The sequence below is a fragment of the Palaemon carinicauda genome, chromosome 7, assembly GCF_036898095.1.
Source record: "Palaemon carinicauda isolate YSFRI2023 chromosome 7, ASM3689809v2, whole genome shotgun sequence".
Lineage (NCBI taxonomy): Eukaryota > Metazoa > Arthropoda > Malacostraca > Decapoda > Palaemonidae > Palaemon > Palaemon carinicauda.
The window spans coordinates 164,636,957-164,648,322 of NC_090731.1; positions in this window are offsets into that span (position 1 = coordinate 164,636,957).

Consider the following 11,366-nt stretch of genomic DNA (forward strand, 5'->3'; position numbering starts at 1 on the left):
AAGGGTCGGCCATCTTCTCTCTCTCTCTATGGAATATCCAGAGAGATTAAAAAAAAGGGTAAAAATTTTTCTCCTTTCAAAAAGAGTTTCTATTGAAGATCTTATTGTTTGAGAATAATCCAACACGGCGAAAGCCATAAAACCATGAAAAAAAGTACTTCACCAATCAGTTGAAAACTTTGAGGTTAAGCGCGAGCGGAACCAATGTTGTCATTTCAACCGACAGAGAAGAACTGAATTCCTGGGGGAAATATATGCGGTACCTAGCCAGCAGTCGGCGCTAGTGGTCACACCCAGCAACCACCACGGCGATCGCTCGCGAGTTTTTTTAATTTGTCGACTGTCGGAAATGTTAGCTACATATATATCCACCGGCTATGTTAAATATTTAAAAATAAAAATTTACCTAATCAATATAAAAGTTGGTAGTACACATAGATATACAAAAAAACTTTCCTTCATTAGGAAAATTGTACTTGAGTAAACCATTAGGAGCCTTTGTAAATCAGCGGCCCGTTCCTCCCGCGTGCATTAAAAATGTATACCATCTAATGTAAACTTTCTTCCTTACCAACTTACTTAACGAGGTGGGGGGGCTAATGGCCCCTACGACCCACCTTACACTGCTGTATCTTTAGTCGGCCGTCATCATACACAGAGTACGGGTGGCTGTTGTCATACATACACCCCAACCATTACCACAAACTAACCTACTTCCTTCCTTGTCTTTATCTAGGAGTTACTGTTCTTGAGGGGGGGACGGTTTTATTGTAGTGTATTACAGGGCAATGTAACTTAGGAAAACAACTACTTTTTCACATAGAAAAAATTACGCTCTCTTCGAAGATGACACTCGTTCCCGTCGAAAATGAATAGTTTCAGAAATATATATACATATATATCTTACGGTAATGGAGGACCCTCAGTGGGAACTCGGGGTTTTGGGTGGGGAAAACATACTGGGGAAACGATATATAATCGTAAAACAAGCCTTTTCTTCTCTATACATTACCTTCTTGAATGTATTATAATCGGAGGAAAATACAAAACAGTATATCTGGATAAACTTTGGAGGTGCCGTTGCAAAGATTATCTCATGAAAAAATACAGTAACCAGTGCTGCCAACGTCTGATGTACATCAAATATTAGCATTCCATGCTAACATTAGCACACGTACGTACGTACGTTCGTGCATACCAGTTTTTCGACCTGCGCAAAAACCCCGCCCCCTGCGCAGAAGCTTTTCCCCCTTCAATTACTCGTTTTATTATCGTATACCTTTTAAAATCATCTCATTTTATATTCCCATTCAATATTATTTATCATACATTCCATTTTATCTTCCTATATTGGGTTTATTTCTTTTGTTATTTCCTTTTCACTCCCCGGTTTCACATAAATACTTGCTCTGGACTAGTTTCCCTATCCAATTCATTCATGGTAAAACCAATTCATTTTATATTCCCATTCAATATTATTTAACATACATTCCATTTTATCTTCCTATATTGTTTTTATTTCTTTTGTTATTTCCTTTTCACTCCCCGGTTTCACATAAATACTTTCTCTGGACTAGTTTCCCTATTTAGTTCATTCATGTTTACCCTCTAGACTCCGTTGTTTTTCCCTTAACCAATCACGAACCGTTACGTATTCAAAGTTTACACAAGGGGGTTGTCAACTGCTATTTCCCTACCCCCTTCCTTTATCTCTTTAAGTGGTCTGTTCATACCCCTTCCACCAAATCCTTTTCCCTTGAAACCTTTGTCCTAGTAAGGGGTGTGTCATTTCAGGGGGTTATAAAAAGAAAATAGCTCGGTTTCCTCACCAAACGACTTGGAACTGACATGTCAACAAAGTCAACGAAACAGGATTCGTGATGCCAGCGTACATAAACAGAAGTTCGTGATGCCAGCGTACATTTGATATACTGCATATTCGAAATATACTTAATCAAAAACTGAGTGATTACTCAAAAGTGTCACCGTTTGTAAATTTCTTATTTTATGGACACTTTTGAGTAATTAATCCATTTTTAACTAAGCTTATTTTGAATATACGGACGGACGTGTTTTTCTTGTTCTGTGAAACATTGTGTAGAGATGGCTGCCCGTGACTTAGACAACCAGGAAGCTTTGTCACAGCCTATCCAGGAAATAGAAAACCTAGGTATCTTAGAAACAATTAACCAAGACGTGTACCCACAAGTATTTCTTAAATCTTTGAAAAAGATATGCCAGTACTCTACACATAATATCAAAGAAGTGCTTGATAAATGTCATCAGGATTTATTAATATCCTTGAGAGATCTCCTAATAATAGAAATATGTAGTGTGTTTTCGGATTATAAAAATAAAAAACCAGTGAAGCGACCAGTTAGCGATATTATAACTCTTAGCACGTGCATAATTAATTCACATAAAAATAAAGAACTAGATAAAATTTTCAATGAGCAAAGTGCACATAACTTTGATGATAATAATTTGATTATAGCAGAACTACTTCAAACAGTATCATTACTTCAAGAAAGAGTCTATAAGCTCGAACAATCAATGGCAAAATATTCAGAAAATAGTGGTAATGAATCGCGCCAAACTCTCCCCCAATCTCCTTTGATAAGGAACCCTGACTTACTCAGGAAGGAAACAGTGCAGGTGGACAGCCAGCCACTCCCTAATCCACTGCCCTCCCCCACACTTCCCCCTATCGACAACAATTATTTACAACAGGAAGAAGATGAGAGCGAAGGCCAGGAGGAAGAAAGGGAGGAGGGGGAAGCAGTCCCTACGGACCAACGCAGTGTCGTACCACCGGTCAACAAAAAGAAAAATAGATAAACACGTCAAGAGCAAATTTCGGTAGACAACATCGTAGTACAACCCCAAAGGTCAGTACAAATATACATTGGAGGTGTCAGCAGCAATGCATCTATTAAGAATGTGGTTGATGAGATAGTTTTCCGAGGGCTCTCACAACAAGAAGTTAAAGTACGCCACCTTGGACATTCTAACCGAGGCCAATCATTTGTAGCAGAGGTGCCAGAGAATAAGCAGAATACAGTGATGGGAGGTCATCCGTGGGCTGACGGTATAATCACTCGACCGTTTCTGCCCCACATTAGGAGAAGAAAAATTGGAAGCCGCCAAGAAGCCGTTGATGCAAAGAAATGTAGGTAGGCCTAAGCAGCCATTTCGGACGGGGTTTAGATGGAATACCCACTCCTACCACTCCCATGATAATAGGCCCTACCCCCAACACCAAGGATCACCCCCGCAATACCGAAGTGAGGAATACAATAGGAGACCACCCCATAGGCAGTTGACAAATAGAGGTCACTCAGCTCAGCCTTATGACTACCATGACCTCTCCCATGACAACTACTGGTCACGAGCGGATACCTGGGAATATGACTTCCCGCCTCTTCCATCAAGAGGCAGTTATCACACAAGAAGTGCTCGTCCCGGACATTGGTACTGGGATAGCTAATCATGTGACTCCAAAAAACGATCTTTTGTGTATAGAATATTTGAATGTACAGTCTCTCCTTAGTAAGATATGTGAAATTGAATTAATGTTCTTAAACAGAAATATTGATGTATTATGTTTAACTGAGACTTGGTTAACCCCGAATATTGTCGATTCATTCATTGAATTTCCTAATTATACAATATATAGATGTGACAAAGGAAGAGGTGGAGGTTGTTGTATTTATGTAAAAAATAATCTTTCTGTTAATATTTGTAATCTTAATGTTCAAAGAGTAGAGGGGGTAGAAGAGGTTTGGCTCTCTGTACAATCTCGTAAGCTACCTTCTGTTATCATTGGTTGCTTGTATAGACATCCGCATGCTTCAAATGATACTTTTAACTATATTTTGGAATGTCTGAGAATGGTTTCTCTAAAGAATAAATCAATTTATGTAATAGGTGATCTAAATGATGATTTGATGTTAGGTTCAGCAAAGATACATAATATTTTAAGAGTCACCAAATTAAATCAAATGATTAATAAACCTACTAGAGTTAGCCCCATCTCATCCACACTACTAGACGTGTTAATAACAAACAAGCAGGAAAGTGTCATTAAAATCGAGGTAAATCCAAGTATTGTAGCTGACCACGAACATATTTCATTTTTCATAGATATTAAGATATTATGGATCTGGAGAAAGCATATGATAGAGTTGATAGGGAAGCAATGTGGAATGTGATGAGGTTATATGGAGTTGGTGGAAGGTTGTTGCAAGCAGTGAAAAGTTTCTACAAAGGTAGTAAAGCATGTGTTAGAATAGGAAATGAAGTGAGTGATTGGTTTCCGGTGAGAGTGGGGCTGAAACAGGGATGTGTGATGTCGCCGTGGTTGTTTAACTTGTATGTTGATGGAGTGGTGAGAGAGGTGAATGCTCGAGTGCTTGGACGAGGATTAAAACTGGTAGGCGAGAATGATCATGAATGGGAGGTAAATCAGTTGTTGTTTGCGGATGATACTGTACTGGTAGCAAACACAGAAGAGAAGCTTGACCGACTAGTGACAGAATTTGGAAGAGTGTGTGAGAGAAGGAAGTTGAGAGTTAATGTGGGTAAGAGTAAGGTTATGAGATGTACGAGAAGGGAAGGTGGTGCAAGGTTGAATGTCATGTTGAATGGAGAGTTACTTGAGGAGGTGGATCAGTTTAAGTACTTGGGGTCTGTTGTTGCAGCAAATGGTGGAGTGGAAGCAGATGTACGTCAGAGAGTGAATGAAGGTTGCAAAGTGTTGGGGGCAGTTAAGGGAGTAGTAAAAAATAGAGGGTTGGGCATGAATGTAAAGAGAGTTCTATATGAAAAAGTGATTGTACCAACTGTGATGTATGGATCGGAGTTGTAGGGAATGAAAGTGATGGAGAGACAGAAATTGAATGTGTTTGAGATGAAGTGTCTGAGGAGTATGGCTGGTGTATCTCGAGTAGATAGGGTTAGGAACGAAGTGGTGAGGGTGAGAACGGGTGTAAGAAATGAATTAGCGGCTAGAGTGGATATGAATGTGTTGAGGTGGTTTGGCCATGTTGAGAGAATGGAAAATGGCTGTCTGCTAAAGAAGGTGATGAATGCAAGAGTTGATGGGAGAAGTACAAGAGGAAGGCCAAGGTTTGGGTGGATGGATGGTGTGAAGAAAGCTCTGGGTGATAGGAGGATAGATGTGAGAGAGGCAAGAGAGCGTGCTAGAAATAGGAATGAATGGCGAGCGATTGTGACGCAGTTCCGGTAGGCCCTGCTGCTTCCTCCGGTGCTTAGATGACCGCGGAGGTAGCAGCAGTAGGGGACTCAGCAGTATGAAGCTTCATCTGTGGTGGAAATGTGGGAGGTTGGGCTGTGGCACCCTAGCAGTACCAGCTGAACTCGGCTGAGTCCCTTGTTAGGCTGGAGGAACGTAGAGAGTAGAGGTCCCCTTTTTTGTTTTGTTTCTTGTTGTTGTCGGCTACCCCCCAAAAATTGGGGGAAGTGCCTTTGGTATATGTATGTATGTATTATGAAGCCAAAGCGTAAATCAGTCACGGTAACCTCTAGGTGTTTAAGATATTATTCTGCAGATTTTTTATGTAATACATTGCTAGACCAGAAAATAATTTTAGATACAATCACGCATACTGATGACACAGATATTCAAACAGGAATTTTCAATAAAGTATATAATAGTGCCTTAGATAAATGTGCCCAAATAACCACGAAGGAAATAAGGAGACCCAGTGCACCTTGGATAGACAATGATCTCAAAAACAGTATGATTGAAAGGGACAAAATGCAAGAAAGGCTTAAACAGAATAGACATGATGAAAATCTGAACAATTCGTATAAGGAGATGAAAAAAACTCATCAATTCGAAGATGCGTACTGCCAAAGCTTGTTATAACAAAAACAGGATCAAGAAAAGTAAATCTCGCAGAGAAACATGGAAAATTATGAATAATATTGTATCTACTAAAACAAATAAAAAGATTGAATACGACAACCCAAAAGCTAGAGCAGATCAATTTAACCAATACTTTGCTAATGTATTAACTTATGATAAAACGCAGGAAATTCTACAAAAGTACGAAATTGAAGATATTAGAAACACTCAAAATAATTTTGGCAATAATATAAGATTGTTTTGACCGCAACCAGTTACAGTAGAAACAATAATATTAACAGTTAAGAGTTTGAATAATAGTAATGCTTACGGAACGGATGGTATTCCTACTAGTTTTCTAAAAGATTCCCTTACAGTAATTGCATATTATATCACGGTTATCATAAATACATCGATTGTAACTGGGAAATATCCTTCTATTTGGAAACAACCCCTCGTAGACCCTCTTCACAAGAAAGGAGACAAGGACAACCCTGGTAATTATAGACCTGTTTCTATCCTTCCAGTAATATCGAAAGTAATAGAAAAGATTGTATGTAATCAGTTAATGGAACATCTAGAAAAAAATAATTTGATTTCTAACACTCAGCATGGATTCCTTAAAGGTTTATCAACAGAAACAGCTTTGATGAAATTAACAGATGAAATCTATAAAAATATTGATAGAAAAAAAGTTTCCATATTAATTTTATGCGACCTATCAAAGGCATTTGATAGTGTTAACCATGATGAATTGTGTAAATCTCTTAAGGAACATTACATTGATACATTCTGGTTTCACGATTACTTGAGGGATAGAAGTCAGGGAGTTAGATTAGGAGACGTAAATTCTTGCATTGAAAAGGTTGAATTTTGAGTCCCACAGGGATCTGTCCTAGGTCCAATTCTATTTTTAGTCTACGTTAATGACATGATTAAATACATAGAAAACTGCCTGCTAATTCAATATGCTGATGACACACAAGTTCTTTTGGCTGATCAAATAGAAAATTTAGATGGCTTGATTAAAAGACCTGAACTAATATTGCTCAAAATTAAGAAATATTTTCTAAGAAAAGGGCTATTATTAAATGCCACTAAAACACAGTGCATGTTTGTGGGTAGCTCACAGTATATTAGCAAAATTCCAGATGACATTATAATAAAATGAGATGGTGATGAAGTAAAGATAAGTCAATATGTAAAAAATCTAGGTCTACACATGGACAGGTAAATGACATTCAGTACTCACATTGACGAGCTGAGTAGAAAAGTTAGTGGCATTCTAATGTATCTAAGGAGAGTAAAAGATTACTTTGATGATACTACTCGAGCTCTGATAGTAGAAAGTCTGGTCTTGAGTGTAATAAACTACTGTATTAAGATATGGGGGTCAACTAATGATATGCACATGGAAAAAGCTCAAAAAATCCAAAACTTTGCAGGTAGAGTAGCCGTTATTGGGGTGAAAAAACACGATCACATCACCCCAACCCTCCAGCAATTAAAGTGGATAAAATTAAAAGAAAAGTGCATGTACGATGTTTGTGTTTTTGTTCTTAAAAGTTTGAGAAACGAATATCCCAACTGGCTATACACATTTCCTACAGTTGGTAATTGTAGGAATGCATTAACCAGACAGAATGAAAATCTATATGTAGACAGCTATCGAACGGATTTAGGCTCACGCTCAATGGCAATAAGGGGCCCAGCTTGCTGGAACAAACTACCTCTGGAAATAAGAAAATGTACAAATGTTAGTTCTGATTTATTCAAAAAGAAACTTAAGTAATATTTTTTAAATTTTACTTGAATGTATATATATCCTAGATTTTTACAATCCAATTATTGTGAATTTTATGTAAATAATTTATATTGTTATGTAACAGAATAACCATTTTATAATGAAATAAAGGTTTTTGACTTTTTGACTTTGGCTGGCATCACGGACTTTTGTTTATGTACGCTGGCATCACAAATTCTGTTTGGTTGACTTTGTTGACATGTCAGTTCCGAGTCGTTTAGTGAGGAAACCGAGTTATTTTTTTTTTTATAACCCCTTCCCTCTTTCTCAACATATCTTGCTAATTATTGCTTTCCCAGAATTTAAATAACCACCTAATTACTGTGCAAGAAGATGAAAACTGCAGGATTGCATTATTTTGGACTAAATGGAGAGCGTGGTGTTGTAAACTATTACCAATGTTTTAAACATCTATAAAATAGTATATTCCATTTAAAATATAGTACAAATCCTTCAAATAAACCAAAATAAGAGGAAATATATCAATATTACACATTTCGTGAGCGAAAATATGCCAGGAAACCGATCTAGTAGGATCATAATTTGGGGAATTCAAACTAGAATATAAGCTGATTTACCAGCGTTTTTTCCTTGAAATTTTATATAACACAAACTATTAACCATAAGTAAATTATATGTATTAAAAATACTTACATTTCACATTACACTTCACCTAAATAACTTATTTTCTTAATGAACTACTTAAAAAAGCATTGACGCCTGAAGAACTACCTTTTATGATAGTTACTATTGATATATTACTTTTAATTTATAATACTTATAAAGTATCTATTTACACATTTATATACTTATATATACATACATATATATATATATATATATATATATATATATATATATATATATATATATATATATATATATATATATATATCAAAAGTATTATAGTGAGATGAAGTGAAGTTTGAACTATTTGCTGATGATACACAATTTTACTTCTTCATAAATGATATATATGATATTACTGAAAATTTAAATCAGGTTCCTTCTATGGTTAGCGAATGGATGATAGTTAAATAATTAATATTAGATGAAAATTCTATGGAGAAACTTATGATAAACTGTTATTACCAGGATTGACTACTGCAACTCCGTCTAAGTGTAACATAAAAAAAATAGATAACATAATAAATAGAGGAGCAAGACTGATAGAAGGATCACTTCTTTATTATTATTATTATTATTATTACTATTACTATTATTATTCTTATTATTATTATTATTACTTGCTAAGCTACAACCCTAGTTGGAAAAGCAGGATGCTATAAGCCCAAGGGCTCCAGCAGGGAAAATAACCCAGTGAGGAAAGGAAAAAAGGAAAAATAAAATATTTCAAGAAGAGTAACATCAAAATAAACATCGCCTATATAAACTTTAACAAAACAAGAGGAAGAGCAATCAAATAGAATAGTGTGCCCGAGTACTCTAACCAAAGACATTGGAAGACCATGGCTGCCTATTGAAACAAGACTACCGTTTCATTATAAGTTATGTGCAATAACTAATCAAGTTATCAGAACCTTAGGTCCAAAATAAGTAAGAGAATTTCTACACATTTGTGCAGCCAACAAATTGTGTTGAAAAGAGAATAATTACAGATGGATTCAAATGATTGAAACTAAGATACTCGTCTACTGTAGGTTCTAGAGCTTTTAAACATTACGAGCGAAGCTACAACCTTAGTTGGAAAAACAGGATGCTATAAGGGCTGCATAAAAGAAAAAAAAAATAGCCCAGTGAAGAAAGGAAACAATGATATATATAAACTACCACAGAAATATCGAACAATCAAAATAAAATACGTTGAGATACTGCCGCTATAGAGTTATGTGGTCCTTTGACTGGCCAGACAGTACTGCATTGGATCCTTCTCTCTGGTTACGGTGCACTTTCCTTTGCCTACACATACACTGAATAGTCTGGCCTATTCTTTACAGATTCTCCTCTGTCCTCATACACCTGACATCACTGAGATTACCAAACATTTCTTCTTCACCCAAGGGGCTAACTACTGCGTTGTAATTGTTCAGTAGCCACTTTCCTCTTGGAAATGAGTAGAAGTGAGACTTTAGCTATGGTATTCAGCTCTTCTAGGAGAAGGACACTCCAAAATCAAACCATTGTTCTCTAGTTTTGGGTAGTGCTATAGCCTCTGTACCATGGCCTTCCACTGTCTTGGGTTAGAGTTCTCTTGCTTGAGGGTACACTCGGGCACACTATTCTATCTCGCTTTTCTTCCTTTTGTTTTGATAAAGTTTTCATAGTTTATATAAGAAATAATTATTTAAATGTCATTGTTCTTAAAATATATTATTTTCCATTGTTTCCTTTCCTCATTGGCTATTTTCCCTGTTGGGGTCCCTGGGCTTATAGCATCCTGCTTTTCCAACTAGGGTTGTAGCTTAGCAAGTAATAATAATAATAATAATAATAATAATAATAATAATAATAATAACAGCATAAGGCATAGTTAAGAAATTGAGTTAGAATCAGGAAAGGAAAGCAACACAAGATAAAAGCTAAAATAATGAGGGAAAAAATAAAAGGACCAAAAATAACAGGAAAAAGAAAAAAAAAAGGAAAATTAGGGGATTTTCTAAGATGCATCAACTCCTGATAGAAATGTAGATCACTGCCGAGGGAAACATATTGAGAAATTATATGAACCTGTACAATATTTCTATTACAAAGCAAATATGTTACTTGATTCTTCATTTCTTGTGAGTACCCTTGTAATCTTATTGCTATCAGCATATACTCTGTATTTCATAGTTTACTAATATATTATTATTATTATTATTATTATTATTACTTGGTAAGCTACACTCCTTGTTGGAAAAGCAGGACCTATAAGCCCATGGGCTCTAACAGGGAAAATAGCCCAGTAAGGAAAGGAAATAGGGAAAAACTACAAGAAATCTAAGAACAATAACATTAAAATAAATATTTCATAAATAAACTATAAAAAAAAACTTGAAAACAAGAGGAATAGAAACAAGATAGAATAGTGTGCCAGAGTGTACCCAAATTATTCAAGCCTTCATATTCTTTCTAGATCCTTTTTTTTTTTTTACACTAAGCATTTCATCAAGATCACTTATAACAATAATATTTATTGTATGTTACTTACTAGATAGTCAATCAAAGATAAATATCCTCATTATGTCGTTTTATATATATATATATATATATATATATATATATATATATATATATATATATATATATCCAAATAAGCCATATATATTTTTTGATACATTAATGTCTGGATTCTCTTAACGACCTCGGGATCAGAGCCCCAGGCGAAATCACACAAAGACAAGAGCTTGGGTCCGGCCGGGAATCGAACCCTGGTCGGCAAGCTTGTATAGACAGTGACTAAGCCACTTGGCCAAGTGGCTTAGTCACTGTCTATACAAGCTTGCCGACCAGGGTTCGATTCCCGGCCGGACCCAAGCTCTTGTCTTTGTGTGATTTCGCCTGGGGCTCTGATCCCGAGGTCGTTAAGAGAATCCAGACATTAATGTATCAAAAAATATATATGGCTTATTTGAATATGAAAAACACGTCTAAATGTGCAAAATTTATCATATATATATATATATATATATATATATATATATATATATATATTTATATATACAGTATATAAATATATATATATATATATAT